The sequence below is a fragment of the Amblyomma americanum genome, chromosome 1, assembly GCF_052857255.1.
Source record: "Amblyomma americanum isolate KBUSLIRL-KWMA chromosome 1, ASM5285725v1, whole genome shotgun sequence".
NCBI lineage: Eukaryota > Metazoa > Arthropoda > Arachnida > Ixodida > Ixodidae > Amblyomma > Amblyomma americanum.
In genome coordinates this window covers 537,154,862-537,171,818 of record NC_135497.1, presented here as the reverse complement: position 1 = coordinate 537,171,818, position 16,957 = coordinate 537,154,862, and positions in this window count along the sequence as shown.

Genomic DNA, 16,957 nt, shown 5'->3' with positions numbered 1-16,957 from the left:
AAGCTTCGTTTATAATAATGTCTTTCACTTTCAGTAATTGGCATGTTATAGACAAGGAGGCAATTTATTCAACACACGTCTCAAGCTTGGGATATATGTATGGGAAATTTTTGCATCTGTATAGTCACATCCTTATTATTGGAAGCTACTTGAGCCATTTATCTCATGGACCAATGTTTTGTGGCCTCATTATCTATTATGTTTTAGATGGTGTCCTTGGCCTAATTTTACTTATCCTGAGGGTGTTCTAAACTTTTTTTTGAATGTGTGTGCTTCAGCTGAGATGTATCTTTGAAACAGGACAGCATTGGAATGCCATATGCTTGTCCATTCATGTGCTAAGCTGATACAGCGTAAAATGGTACTATACTTAGGATTTAACATCCCACCACGTTAGAGGGATCTAATTTGATCACCTGTTTTCTTTAATATGAGCTCCAGGGCACCGCGTGAAAGACAAGATGGAATGTTATCCATTTAATTTCATACGAGCCTTATAAAAGACACACATATTGTTACGTGACGGCAAGCATGGTGAACAGTACTACATAACAGATGGCGATGGAATTATTTAATCGCAGTGGGCCTAGCGCGAGATCTTCGTGCCGCGCCACTGCCCACTTTGCCGTCTTCGAGTCCGTGACACTACCCGGGGCTGCCGAGCGATCGTCCCGATCGCCCGAACTGAAAGACCGGCAGTGAAGACGAAACGCAGGGCGTGACGATGAGCGTGACAGGACGGATGAACACAGAAGAGAAGAAGATGCAGGGTTTGCCGTCACGATGAAAGAGATGAACAGATGATGATTAGATGAGCGCTGGTCCAGGAAGCTTCCGGGCCGTAGGTCCCCTTGAGCCGACGGTCGAGGCCCATGAACGCACCGAACGGCATGTGCAGGGGCTGTGTTCGAATATGTTGGCGACTTCTAGGGTCGGTGGGGTCGTAGGTTCGAGTAGCGGTGGCGTCGTCATGTTGTCGTGTCTTCTGGCCGGGGCAGGGGGCTGGGCTGGCGTGAACGACATGGTCGGTTCTGGTCTGGCGGGCTGGGGCACAACCGGGCGGTGCGGGCAGGAACACACGACCGACGACCACGGCACACGCAGGACACCGAAGCTCCAGAACCAGGATGGGGATGAACTCCGCACCTCACGCCAAATGTTACGCGACGGCAAGCAGGTGAAGACAGTACTACATAACAGATGGCGATGGAATGATTTAATGGCGGTGGGCCTAGCGCGAGCGCTCCGTGCACGCCACTGCCAACTTTGTCGTCTTCGGGTCCGTGACAATATCAGCTCACTGAGACACGCAGTTCACCCATATGAGTGATACGAGAGCTGCATTTGGCTCAAATGAGTGTAAGGAAAGACACATCGGCCCATTCGGGTGATACGAAATCCATATTTCGGCTCAAACAACTGATACGATAGACACGTATCAGCACATAGAGGCATACGAGGGACACATATGCCCATACGAGGGATACGAAGGACACATATGCCCATACGGGGCATACGAAGGACACATATCAGCCCATATGAGGAATAGGAAGGACACATATAAACCCATACGAGGGATTCTAGGGACACATATCAGCCCATACGAAACACATATTGGACACATATCAACTCGTATGACCACATACTAGACACTTATCATCTCAAATGACCATATACTAGACACAAATAAATTCATACGAGACACATATGCATCCATATGAGATTTTTCGATAGGCTCGTGTCTGTCTGTGCGAACTTCGCGGGGCTGGCGTTGGCGTTGGGGGCACACTGTGCAGCAAGGCAGGTGCTGCTGCGGTGCTGTTACCTGCGTCATTGACGGTCGCACTTGAACTCACGCACTCCGGTTCCCCCACATCGTTGACGTGGCTCAAGTCGAGTCGGAAGTCTTCTCCCGTCGGCAACAGGTGTTTGCGATTGCGCCGAAGGGTGCGCCCCTCCTCCGTCACCACATGGGAGGACCTGGGATACGTTGACGATTCCAGGACCTGTGCTTAAGTGGTCCATGTACTCTTTTGGACTCTCACGACGTCTTCTTCGTTGAGCGCCGACAGCGGCCGCGCTCGGGACTGAAGCTGTGCATGCTTGACAACTTTGCAGGCTGGTCCAGATCGGTAGTCGCGCAGGGTTGCCGGTAGTCTGCGGTTCTGGAGGATCTCTGCTGGCGTCTGTTCATCCTCCAAAGGAGAACTCCTGTAAGCCAAAAGTGCCAGCCATAAATCCTGCTTTGCTTCGGTAGTTTTCTTGAGGAGCCTCTTTACCACTTGAACACCCTTTCCAGCTAGCCCGTTTGAGCGCGGGAATGCTGGACTGGAGGTGATATGCTTGAAATATTATGCACGTGAAAACGCGGCAAATTCCCTGCTTGAAAACTTGGGACCGTTGTCTGAAATAACTTCCAAGGGTATGGCATAACAAGCGAAAATGGCACTAGTTTCATCAACGACGCTCCTGGCTGAAGTGTCGCGGAGGCATTCCACCTCTGGGAAGTTTGATAAACAGTCGTAAACACAGGTGGGGCTTTCCACCGTAGTGAAAAAGGTCGATTCCCACACGATACCAAGGCTGGTCAGGTACAGGGCGCATCATTAGGGGTTCCTCTGGATGACTGTAGGCGTATTTTTGCATAATGCGCAATTCTGAGCTAGTACCTCAATTTCCGAGTTCATGCCAGGCCAGAAGACGAGATGACGTGCCCTTGCCTTACACTTGTTGCTACCCTGGTGTTGCTACCCTGGTCGCTACCCTGGAATCCTTTGTAAAATCTCTCGCCTCATATTAGTTGGAATGATGACTTTGCATCCCTTGAGCAGAAAATCTTTAACGTGGGAAATTTTGGAAAAGAAGGATTTCAATGAACCCTCTATAGTTTCATTCATTCTCAAGTTTCTCAGCACGTTTTTAAGGTAACTATTGCTGGTCTTTGCAGTAGCAAGACGTTTCCATGTTGAGTCACTAATTAGTGAAGATACCTTACTCACGGCGTGCACCTCTACGTCATTGGTGATGACGGCATCGCTTCCTGGACTGCTGGAAGCTCGAGACAGCATGTCCGCGAGCATGAGCTGCTTTCCTGGAACTAAGTGCAGGTCGAAATCGTATCTCAGCAATCTCAAGAAGAAACGCTGCAGCCGCGGTGGCATATCGCCGATAGCTTTTTTCAAAGACAGCGATCGAAGGGCGATGGTTGGTCTCGATGATCACTTTTCGGCCGTAGACAAAGTGTTTGAATTTTTCACAGCCGTACGTTATAGCCAGGGTTTCTTTTTCTATTTGGGAGTAGCGTTTTTCTGCATCCGAGTGTTCTTGACGCGTACGCGACTGGTTTCCACGTGCCGTTGTGGTTATAAAAAAATGCGGCACCTACTCCGTCGCTTGACGCGTCACATGAAACTTTTGTTTCCATCGTCGGATCGAACACTGATAGCAGCGGTTGTTCACTCAAGGCCTGGAACAGTTGACGCCACTTGTCCGCGTGATTTTGCGCCCAGTCAAACACCGAGTCTTTCTTGATAATGTCTCTCAAAAGCTTTGTTCTGTCTGCCAGCGCTGGAATAAACTTGCCAAAATAATTTGCTACGCCGAGTATTGTTTGTGCGGCTAGTTTATTGCTTGGGTCTGGCATCTGCAGCATGCATTGAACGAGAGGACTGAGCCGGATGCCTTCTGCTGAAATTAAGTCGCCTAGAAGGTCTAATTTTCTCACGCCGACGACGCATTTAGCCGGGTTGATAGTTAGGCCTGCTCGTTCTGCAGCCTTCAGCACAGACCTCAACCGTTCGTCGTGTTCTTGTCGTGAGGCACCCCACACTAGTATGTCACTGACATAAACTTTCCTTCCTGGCAATGCCTCGAAGACGTCGTTTAGTGTCTTTTGAAATACTTCGGATGCCGACGAGATGCCGAAGGGAAGACGCAGGAAGCGATAGCAGCCAAAAGGTGTTGCGAACGTGCACATTCTGGAAGTTTCTTCGTGAAGCGGAATTTGATAGAATCCCGAGTTTGCGTCTAAGCGCGTGAAAACCTTTGCTATCGCAAGTTCAGCCTCTACGTCGCGTCTAGGTATTTCGTAGTGCTCTTTTTAATGGACTCGTTTATTCTCCTGGGGTCCATGCAGACACGAATTTTACCGTCCTTCTTGCGTACTATGACGAGAGGGCTTACCCAGTCTGTGGGCTCGGTTACCCTGGCGATGATGCCTCCACGCTCCATGCGCTCCAGCTCCTCTCCTAGCTGCTCTTTCAGGGCCAGTGGCACACGTCGCGCCGGCTGGACGACTGGGCGTGCAGCATCATGAAGACCCATGCGGTAGTGGCGCTGCATACTTCTTCTTCAATACTTTATTCAACATCATCAGGATGTTGGGTGCGCCGGCAAAAAGCCAGTGATGAGGCTTGACGAGGGCGACGCACCCTACAGAGGCAGTTTGGCAGTGACACACATAAACAACAAAAGAAAGAAAGAAACCAAGTTGATACAGAGAAGATCATGGATTAACATTCGAACATTTAGGGCATGAGGTAGTACAGTTATCAATCAGTTGTTCGTCAACTCCGATTCATCATTTAATAAATGTGGGAGAGTGAAGCGCAACATTTGACAGCCATAATTTGTGCGCGTCCTAGGTAACAACCATTTCAAACTTGTTCAAGTTGAATACATAGAATGTTTAGACTGTAATCTTGACAGCTGTAACATAAAACAGTTGTTTTTAATGACGCTTGCTCTGTATCGTTTGCGAAGTAATGTTTTGTATAACTGAGGAAGTGGGATGATGCCTAGTTCTTCACAAATTGGTGCAGAATGTTCGAGTCGAGGAGCGTTCACAATATTTCTAACAGCTTTCTTTTGTAAACGATGCAAGCGGTTGATCTTAGTGAAAGATGTGGTACCCCAGACCAGTAAACAGTAATCAACAACAGAAGAAAAAAGTGCGTTATACAGCATTTGCTTTATATGCTTTGGCATAAAATATCGCAGTCGACATAAAATGCAACGGCCTTAGACAGTTTGTTAGCCACGAGGTCAACGTGATCGTTCCAAGTCAAATTTTCATTAAAAAGAACACCAAGACTTTTGACAGTTGGAACTAACTGAATGGATGATGATCCCATCCTAAGAAAAAGTGGTGGCAATAAAGTCAGTTTATTGCGAGGTCTAAAAAGCACTGCTTTTGTTTTTTCACTGTTTATGTTTAAGGAGTTAATTTTGGACCATTCATGTAGAGAGTGTAAGCAATCTGCTGCTTGTTGCTCAAGATCTACCAAGTTTGCGGCTCTGAAAAATAAGGAAGTGTCGTCTGCGTAAATGACATAACTTGGATGATTGCTTATGCAGACAATGTCATTGATGTAAAGGAGGAAAAGCAGGGGCCCCAGTATACTACCTTGTGGAACGCCTGAAAAGATATGCAAGGCGTCTGATAAACAGTTGTTTATTAACACCTGTTGCACACGAAAGCCTAGATAAGATTGAATTATTTGAAGAAACTTGCCGCGGAAACCATAGTGCTCGAGCTTAGCTAACATTATTTTATGATTGATGCGATCGAAAGCTTTAGAAAAATCGACGAAAATTCCTAGCGTAAGTAGTTTCAGCTCAAATGATTCTAAAATAAGTTCTTTTTGGGTTAAGTGCGCGGTTTCAGTAGAAAAATGTTTTCGAAAGCCATGCTGGCTGGGATTAATAATGTTATGTTTGCTGCAAAAACCGTTTATTCGTTTAAACAGTATCTTTTCTAAACACTTTGAGAAAACAGGTAGAATAGAAATAGGTCGATAGTTTGACAGATGATAATTGTCTCCACCTTTATGAATAACCGCAACTTTCGCAATCTGCATTCTTTTGGGGAACACTGCTTGCTCTATGCAGCAGTTAAAAATATATTCCAGGACTGGACTAACGATATCGGCTACATGTTTGACTGGTAACATTTTCAGGCCGTCAATATCCTGTGCCTTACTGTTGGGCAAGGCCAGGAGATCATTTCTGATTTCATTCGCGTCGGTAGGTGACAGGAATGCACTAGAAACAACCCTATCGTCCAGGCATTGCACACTCATTAAATTCCCATTTTGAGCTGCTTGAGACACAAAGTAATTGTTGAAAGTGTCTGCTAACTCCTTTCCGTTCACAGGTTTGTTGTCGACCAAAATTTCGGACACGCCAGTAGGAGTTGTACCTCGATTTAAAATTTGATTAATGTTGCGCCACACAAGATTAGCCTTTTTAAGTAAGTCACCGTTGAACAGTTTTTCGATGTACTCTTTTTTCGCACGACGAAGGAAGGACGTAACTTGGTTCCGATATGTTTTAAATTGTTGAAGGTCATCCAGTGACCTAGTCTGGACAAAGCGGTTGTACATGTCTGTTTTCCTTTGCCAGCCTATGCCAGAAAAGAGGTGGCGAAATTCATGTACAACTTTTTCCGAACTGCTTTGCAATACGCTGTGGACTTGTCGGGATAACAGACCAAGGGCCTCGCATGACTGCAAACCGAGGATTGCTTGGCCTCCCTTGCGAACAATGAAGAAATCCTGTGTGGGAATACGCTCAACTAGCGTCACTTCTTTTCGTACGATTCCGAGGTGCTTGATCTGATTTCCACAGTAGGGTCGTAGCACTGCACTGCTGGGCTTCAAAGGCGGCCTGGGGTGCATCTTTGCGTACACGGCAAACGGCAGCAGATTAGCCTGAGACCCCGAGTCAACTTTGAGCTCGACGAGCATACTCCCGACCTTTGCCTTCACAGTCCAGTCTGCCTGGCTAGCGATGTTATTCACTGAGAGTATTTCAAAATCTTCTTCAGTCCTAGCAACTCGCCAACTTGCGTTTTCGTTCTGCAGCATTCGTCAAAGTAATTCTTCTTTCGACACGCCGACAAATTTTCCTGAACGCGGGGCATTTTCGTGGGCCATGCGTCCTTGCGCACTTTCGGCATTGAGAACGCGCTTGCAGCCTCTCATTGGAACCGGCTCTTACCTTGCGCACAGGATCAATTTGCTTTTGTTCTCTAAGCCACACTTACTGATGTGCTGACGCTGCTTCTACTGCCTGACACAGCTCTTCTGCTTTTCGAAGCGCTAACTGGCTGTCGGCGAGAAACTTCTCTCAAGTCTACATCATGCATGCCAAAAACAATCTGGTCTCTGAGCATGGACTCTGCTAGCGCTCCGAAGTTCCACGATCGTGTTTCAGTCTTCAAATCTCGTATAAAACGTTCGTAAGGCTCACCGGGCTCTTGCATTCGGCTCCGGAACACGTAACGTTCATGTACCTCATTGACTTGCGAATAAAAGTAGGCGTCGAATTTCTTGACTACCATTGTGTATTCGTTCTTGGCATCGTTTTCCTAGTAGAAGAAAGTATTGTACACCTCGATGCCTTCTCCAGCGATGCTCAGCAGCAAACGGTATTTGCTGATTTTGTACGAGGTTTACCAGGAAACTCTGTTGCAGCCAGGAATAGTTCAAACCGCTGTTTGAACAGCGTCCAATGCATGCCTATGTCTCCTTCCAACCGCAACGGCTCCGGTGGTTTCACAAGTTCCATGTAGCGTGTCTTCGTTCAGCTGCACGTTTCGTTCAGACGAGCCTGAGACGGCACGGTCTAGGCCCTTCTGACACCATGTATCGTCTTCATGTCGACTGGGTTGACCGATGAAACCAGCATGAGCCCAGTGCCACGGCACGAATCCCTCAATCTTTATTGCGCGCTTGCTTTTACACACAGAAAAGGGGCAACGCCCCTTTGGCTTCTCAGCTGTCGCTCGCAGCCAGACGCGATAAGATACAAGTTGGTTCCAAATACGCAATTGGACCTCATGAATCACCAGAAGAAAGTGGTATGTAATTGGGGTCCCAACGGTGAGTACCGAAATGGGACATTCGATTAAAGCCCCTAAATGCTGCTACAGATTAGTGTTTCGATGCTGCCTTATCGCAGTTTTATCAAAAACTACTCTTTCAGCAGTCATGAGCCGCTCCCAACGCGAAGAAGCTCAGGCCCAATGCGCACAGCTGCTAGCGCCTAATGTGCAGAGGCATGACTCTGATTCCAGCGTCCCCCATAGCATAAGTCGCTTTGGACTTTAAATCCCCATAAACGATAAACCATGATTCTGGTTCCTTCTCCCGATATGCGACGAGAAAGATTACACGCGGAATACAACGCCATTCCGTGTTGCGGAGGTAGCACATTCAAATAAAAAAATGGTTAAGAGGCTCAAATGGTGCTAAATTTGGGCCTTGCTAGTTTTAAGGTTTATCGAGTAGCACCGTTCCATGTCCCTATAAGGTCGGTGTAAGACCGCGGGGAAGGTTTCAGACGGGAAGCAACTCATGAGGACCGAGCATGCGCGACAACTCTTAGTTGCGAGAGGCACACCCATGTTGAACTGCGAGAAACCTGTCATAGCTGCCTCTGAACCTGTGCAGCGCCTAGGCACTGACCTGTGTTATACCGTGGTGCGGCGATGGTCTGGTCGCGCTCATGCTGCGGCATCAGGATTTCAACGCAGCAAAGTGGCTGCGCTCATCACAGAGCGATCGCTATGACCACGGTGGCCTCTTTATTCAGTGTGGCGTATTTATGCAATCAGATAACGTTTTGCACTATTAACATAGCGGCATAAAAATGTGATAACGTGGCTAAATGTGTTTTTTAATCTCGCAAGTTTTTTTTTTGTTTAGATTAGAAAGCAGCCTAAAGATGTATTACAGGAAACGGAATTTCGCTTTTCTCAATGTTCTATGCAACTTTAACAATAGGGTAATACTGGAAAATTTCGCTCATTTTAATTTGTTGTCCAATAAATGAATTTAGCCGCATTTAATGATACATTCAGGTCTGGCCAACACAGCTGCCTACTATCCTGCACCACTTAAGAAAATGACAACGCACTTGACGAAGACTTTTAGCCCTGGCATTATAGGGCTCATTCGACAGAATACGAGGAACCTGCACCAAATAGGATTTTCACCTGGCACGAAGGATGCTCAGAAATTTTTTTGGCCATTCCCACCACTGTTATCCCGGCACTGGCGTCCTTGGGCCATAATTTGCAGGCGTGCCAGGTATGTGAACCAAATACTGCTACCAGCAAAGAGATATTATCTGCCAAGGCAGGCGGTGGTTGGTACCGTTGAAGCGGCTGTGCTTTAAGGAAGCCCAGTTTGCACCTGATATAGCGTTTTCAACTTGGTATGTCCTACATATTGTTGTGCTTGCCTCTTCGCCAAGGATCTTGGAGTATAAACTTGCCTTAAGGTATCGGAAATTTATTTTACTGACATCCTGCATGCCATTCTGCAGGGAAATTAGAGGTTGGGCGTTGTCTGGATTGGTGTTTCTTGAGATAATTGCATCATCTCTGGCGCGCGTTCGGCTGCAGTTAATATAAATTCTGGCTTGGGTGCATGTCGGTATGACATATATGCCTCTTCTCCGCAGCCAGCGAACACAGCGGAGGAGCCGAGGCGCCCCCTCCTTGGTCGCAACATACCCGCACCGCCCAGCAGGTTGAGTAGGCACGTGGCGGGTTCTGCCACCGACTTCGCAATGGGAGTCACAGGCAGTTCACGACCAAAAGGCAAGTTTTTTCCTTGTGGTCACACCCGTTGCTTTGTTGGGAGCATGTTTGCTGGCAAAAATAAGCACTGCCGAGGGCTGTGAACCTGGCTGGACTGCCTTTGCTGCCAGCTGCAGCACGAGATTGAACTTGAGCTGTTCATTGGAGCATCATAAACCGCTAAATACCGAGTACGTGCACGTCTAAAATTTGAAGATACCGTATTTATCCAAGTAATTTGTGCACTTTGTGCAGAAAAGTGACTGCCGGCAAGAATGAGCCATTTGAACGGCGCGCCATTTAGCCCTTCGCCTCCCACAATTTTTGCAGCAGCACTCAGCGACAAGGTCGCGCTGATCTTCCCAAGACTGGCTTGCGTGCACCTGCCTGCATTTTTCTGGTGTGGCGACAAGGAAGTGTTTTTTTTCGTAAACCAGATCAATATGGGGTGCGCAAGTTATGCGAGCAAATACAGTAGCCGTGAAATATTGTGGAGTGGGCGCTTGCTATAGGTCCAGGCGTGAAAATCCAGAACGGGCCAAGGTACTGTGGGCCGTTGCTTGGTCTGATGACTGATAGTTTAAAACAACAAAAACAACCACAATTGAACATAAACAAATGTTCTTCGGGCGAACATAGGCCGCCAGATAACGTGAGCATGTGATCAGGGACCCTCTGTTAACTCCACTGCAATGCTTGCAGTTTCTTGGCCTTCCCTTCTCTACGCTCTTATCATCTAGGCTCTTTTCTTTGGAAACTGCTAGAGCTTGGGTGTATCCTCTGAATGACCTGGCTGCTGCTTTCACCCCACCCCTTTCTCTCACTATTATAAGCGGCACCGAGATGCCGAACAATGGGCGGTTAATGTCTTTGCTGCGTTTTTGAACTTCTCAGGGACATGTGGATAAAACTTCACGGGTGTTTGCTCTGTTTATAAGGAAAATTCAAAATCTCGAGAAAAGAGGTGGGGCAGGCGGACGAGCAGATGTTCGGTATTTTACGGTGTATGCGTAAGTGGCTGTGCACTGTGTATCCGTGTTTTTGTTCGCCACTGATAACAACTGTAATTGGTAGCACAAAGATAACGGTGAGCACTCGGGCGCAAACCAAGGTGGTCCTGTCTGTTCATACTCGAGACGAGCTATGTCGAACCGCAGGGCCGGCAGATGATGTCAGCGGCCTACTGCAGAGCACAGCGTCTTAGCGTTTCATTGTGCCTTTTCTTTATGTCGATGGGCAGATTGTATGGCCAGTGTACTCAGTTTCATATGCAACGCTGCCGAAGCTTGCACTTCTATTCATGCCTGTTATGTCTGCGACTTTTTGTACAGACAATGCAATGACCTGAACTTCATTTTGCTTGGTGTTTCAATCCTTATTGTTGCCCCTCACTGAGGCCCCGAGTATTGAAATGAGGCCGAGTGGTATGTGACTGGCGTGCCTCTTCGTCCTGTCTCTTCACGTGCCCAAAAAAAATAATTCCCGCCAATGAGAACTGCTATATTCACAGGGTTCAGTAACTGAGCACCTAACTATCTTGACCACTATTTGGACACCCTCGCAAATCTTATACCACTTCGTTTTTATCCAAATACTCATGAGGTCTTCGAGGAGGGATATGATGTTGCGGGCGAACAGCACTTACGTAGATTCCACAACGTACGACGCTGTGTCAGAGTAGGTTGCTAACCATGCTGGCTTCGTTGTGTGCCTAGCACCTGTCGTTGTGGCTGCACTGGCGCCGTCGGCAGCCGGCAAACAGAAGTCTTGGGACCTCAGGGGCCGAATTCACGACCTCCACGAGAGGGTGAAGGGCCTCTCGAGCGAGAAGGAGCAGCTCAGCCTCCAGGGCACTGCAAGGGTGAACTCTTCTTTATCGCCTTCTCAGTTTTCACTTCAAATTGGCGCAGAGATTACGGCGCACTTTAATGAGATTCACAAGGCGTTGATGCCATGGCCCGTCCTCCGGCGTGAATGGAACTCTCCTAGGCCTCTTCTTATATGTAGAACAAAGAACTTTATATATGAAATATATGAATGAGGTGTGAAGAGAGCGCGCGCAGACTCGCCTTTACATGAGTGAGAGAGCAGAGGCTATACACATGCGGAGCATCTGTTGCGGCGACGCTCCTTGTCATCCCCGGAGTCTGTAGGCCGCGGCAGGGCTCGTGTACGATCAGTGTCTCTATCTTCCCGCCCACGCGTTCAGTCGCACCCTCGTTGGGACATCCAACGTAGCGAGGTGACGAGCCGGCGATTGAGGCGTTCCAAATCAAGCCAGTGGCGCACACACACCGAGCATGTGGGAAGTTCTTCGCACGCGTTCAATGCAGCGCTGTCGTGTATTCCGTGCAACGCAGTCATTCGTACAGCGTGACGCTGTGGCTGTTTTATGGCTCCCTCCGGTGAGTCCCGCAGGTCCGGCCAGAACAGCGTGTAATGCATTTGCGGTTGACACACACACAGCAACAACTTCCAACCACTGTGTATGTCAGCCTTTGGCTCCGCCCTTAACATTGTCATGCGTTACAGGCTTTACAAAAATGAGCCTTACTTTCACAATGTTGGGGATTTGCATTAGAGGCATTCTTGTTATGAGCCTGAATCTCTGCTTCTGAATTGCATTTTATTGCACTTTCAGTCGAACTGAGCGCCCAATCAGTTTTTGATAAATGTCACACTTCTGTCAGTGCTGTGCACTATGGTGCAGACGTCGTATAATCCGTGCTCATTACTCCGGAGTGATGATAGATGGCAGGTGAATGGCCACCGGTAAGCCTGGCGCCATAGACTTGTAGTTTTGCAGGTACCAGTTGCACTCTAATGTCAAATGAGGCCGCATTCTTTCGGTAATCAAATCCAATGCGTGTTGACTATAGGTACTAGCTATTTTGTCTATGTCTTGGTTTTCTGGGAGGCTATGGACCAACACCGCAGTTTACAAACCACGGTGTAAGATTGACCGTGAGATGGAGCAGAGTCGCTACCTTGCGCTTCAAATGCAAACCCTGCATAGTGTTCGGTTTGGTTTGGTTTATAAGGCTTAACGTCCCAAAGCAACTCAGGCTATACGGGACGCAGTAGTGGAGGGCTGCACATAGTCTCGAGCACCTGGGGTTCTTTAAAGTGCACTGACATCGCACAGTGCACGGGCCTCTAGCCTTTCGCCTCCATCGAAATGCGACTGCCGCAGCCGGGATCGAGGCCGCGTCTTTCGGGTCAGCAGCAGAGCCACATAACCAGTGAGCCACTGCGGCGGCTTCCCTCCTTAGTGTGGATACCTGCTCATGTCATCTGCTAGCTAGTGTGCTCTCCAGTGGCTTCCGCATCTGTCCCGCCGGAGCGCTAGTTTTGTTCACACGCATGTGCGGATACTCGTCCTCCCAGTTGCTATCGTTGTCGCACTGCTTCCTCCACGGCTCATTCGAGCCGCTTTTCTTCGGTATTTCACTCATTCTTGTGGTTTGCACTGGGAAAAATTTGTAAATACACTCTTTGCATGATTCTCTTCAGCTGCATTCACGCTCAAGTTATGGGGATCTCAAACAGGGTTCACTTGGTACTCTTGGGTTCCTTGGACTGCTTTCCGTGTTCCCCGAGCACCTAAATCCACGCATGTCTCGGACCCCCCCCCCCCACCTTTCTTTTACCAACTTTGTTTTGGGTCTAATCGTGGCAGACTGTTTCGCTAGGGAGCTGTTTAATTACTTCAGCTTAGGAATTTGAATTTGCATGCAAGCAGGAACGAACGGAAGTCAGGACGCATGGGGCTCCTTGGTGTCTTTAGAAAGTTGTGTTGCGTGAACGAAATTGCTGTGTTGTGCTCCACTCTCCATTGCCGTGTACCTACTTTCTAGCTGCAAGAGCTCGAGAAGCTGGTTGCCGAGCTCAATGAGGAGCGCGCCAAGACTGCCAAGCTCTCGACAACGGTCTCGGAGCTCCAGTCGGCTTTGAGGTGAGTGGCATGCGTGCGCGAGTAGCAAGCACAGAGATTCCTGCTCTTAGAAACAAAGTTACAATGCTTTTTGATTCCCATGCAGTTTTTATTCAACATGCACAGTAGCCAAGCACGCGAGTGGGTATTATTGTTAGAATGAGCGCTTCCGTTTTATTGTGACTGTTGTTAGTTGCCTTTGACTAAATGTGTTTGCGCACTCATTTCGCAACATTGCTTGAGTTGAGTAACAGTTTAAAGAGAGGGAGAACGAACTTACTTTCAACACAGTATGAAGGTTCGATGATTGTACTCCTGCCAAGGTCACAAAGCCAGCTGGTTCGAGTCTAGCCGAGCTGGCCACGTCGGGAGAGAAGGGTATGCAATATGAGGGCATTGAATGGCAACGGGCCAGGAGAACAAGGATTGCTCTGAATTTGCATAGGGTTTGGAACAATTGGGGCATGCGGCGCGGTGTAGGATATGGTAGAGAAAAACTTGGCCTAAAGTGAAGTTTGTATTCAGGTGTATGTGTCGAATATATATATAAATACGCCCGTGATGCCATCCACATGCAACCCAAACTCATTTTAGAGTTGCCTCCGGCAAACAACCTCTCCAACATAGTAGCATTTTCACCACTGCAGAATATATATATATATATATATATATATATATATATATATATATATATATATATATATATATATATATATATATATATATATATATATATAATGGGCAACGGTTGCAGTGGGTCGACAGGAAATTCCCATGCCTGCAGTTTAGGTTCATTCGAAACAAGATTCGCGCCGCTTGTAATTGAGTTTGGTGTCGACATAGGTGGAAGATGTCGGAAGCTACCGAACACGGTGGCTGCGAAGTGCTCATGAAGTGCAGTCCCGCATTGGTTAGTCTGCTGTCACCGCTCCGCGCGAGCGAAATGGTGTCCATAAAAATGGCAGCACGGAGTCAACCACAGTCGTGAAGTTCTGCACTTAAAGGGGCCTTGACAGCCTATTTTCACCCATGCTCTGCTTATCGCCTTTAATTTCCAACAAGTTAACTTACAATTCCCCCAAATTTCTTTTGATTCTGTGCGGTAAATTTTGTTAAAACGATTTTTTCTTTTCTTTTGCGAACTGCTTGCTGGTCTGGCAACCTCTGATCGGTGACGTCACGAGCGCCTACACGCCACGCGTCCTCTGCTGCGAGCTGTTGAGGTGGTTACATGCACACCGTAGGCAGCGGTCGCTCGAAAAGTTTTTTCTTTTAGCCGAGCCAAATAAAATTAATTTTCCGTGTTCTCTTTTGGGAAGCCTTCAACTTAGTACGCGAGCTGAGTAATCCTTGGGAAAGCGGACTTGCTCGTGGCACCCACTTTCCGATTGTTGAGTAAACAGAAATCCGTGGACCAATGCTTTATTATGTACGCTTAGAAGCATCCTGTTCGTATGTTATGACTGTGGTCTCCTTTGAGCAGTCAAGTGCTCCCGTATGTGAAAAGCGGCACGTGCCGTGCATGCCTTCGCCGATGTGCGCCGTGAAAGCCGCGGCGTTTTGTAGCTAGCTACCAAGTTTTTGTTCCCTAATCATCGCTCTATAATTAAGCTCAAATTATCAAAAGGTGCACTACAGTAACCTTGAGGCACGAAAGGAGCAGAGAAAAGTGCCGATTGCGACGACTTCCGCGCTGCATGTATGCGTTTGTAAGTCGAACATACAGTTCTTTCGACTCGCAGAACCTTTTTTTCAGGAACCAAGCCGCTTGCAAAACCCTACGTGACTCGAAAGTTTTCACTGTCCGCACCGATGAATAGTCGCCGCCGTCTAAATGAGTGCTTTGACATAATAGTACAGCATTCTGCTGTCGTGCGCATTGTGCCCCAAGAGTGCGACGAATACGACAACTGCAGCCCCGCGCTGAGGTTGTTTACATGGCTGTGCGGAAAAAGTACTGCTCGTTTGCGTGGCATAAAACACCAGGTGGGTTATCCTTATCCTAAATATTACGTACTATTGCTCGAAATTTCTACTTTTACTCATTTACACAGCATAATAACACTGCAATGAGCGCCGATGATGCTATATTGCTGCTCGGGAAATGCTTCGCCTAGAATACCAGCGTTTTCCGTTAATTGTATCTGCTTTTTCTTATGTCACCAAAACTCATTTTAGATCGTTTAAGCTAAAAATTCCTTCGTACATTACTTGAATTAATGAAAAAAACCAGATTTGTTGTCCACAGTCGACGCCGACGGCTGCTGCCGGCTGCCTTCTGCGCATGCTATGCAGACCGGATCACATATATTGGCACTTCCCCCTTATTCTACTCGCATCCTGCGATGTAGCCAGTCGTCGCTTTGATGACAATGTAGGCGAAACTACGCTCGACAGCTATTTGCAGGCGCTATAACTTGCGAATTCGCTCTCCGCAATCGTTGAAATCGCACACACGAATCCTGCGTACTCGCTAGGCCTCGTCACAAAAGGGGCCGGCGGTCCACCGTCAACCGAAATTCAAGAATAGCGTAAAGGTTCCTCACTGATTAGAAACAAAGTGTGAAGATATGATATGTAGCCGCTTGTTTCGCTTTTTTCGATACAGATAAGGTACACAAGAGCAGTTTTTCCCGCCGTCGCCTCACCAGGTGTGAAGCTTTCTCGCGGCCGCACAAACCCAGGCGACGGCTGCAAGGGGCACCGTCGTGCGGCGTTTCCTGCCTTTGTTGCTTGCCTCGCCGATCGCTTCTATGCGCAGGCATCGAATGAAAGCACATTTTCGCTGGTGCATGCACATCGCGTTTGTCGCCGTGGCTAGCATGATGTCCAATAAGTTTTAAAATTCTTAAGTTTATAGAATGTCATATCAACTAGTCCCCTACCACTCTCTTCTGGTTCCCACTAAGCTGACTCTTTAACATTAATTACTACGATACGCGATCGTTGATCGTGCTGGCGTCGTCGTCGGTCTAGCGTTACAGACCAATGCGTCAGCGACGGCATTTCCGTACCAATCAGCCCACCGACCGTCGATCCCCGTCACATCGACCTATAGTGTGGGGGGGGGGGTCTACGTATACCGGAGAAAAACTGCATTACTGTTATCACTTTTGCGGCACCAGTTACTCATATGTAGGGGATGACTGCTACTTCGATCGCCCGCGAAAGTACACGGGGGGGGGGGGGGGGGGAATGCGACCTGGCTGCGCATATTGCAGCAACGAGAGCCGACGACCTTGCTCCGTGCATGAGCAAGTGACATCCCGAGAGCTTTCAATATGGCAGCCGCTGCCGGTGGAATGAGTCTCGAGGTACCAATTTCGATCGTATTTTTTGGAAAATACGATAAAAATCGGAGGGCAGCCAAATTTCGAAAATTGAATCATAAGCCCTTGCATTAGTTACTGAAGCATAAAACTGCAGTATGAAGAATG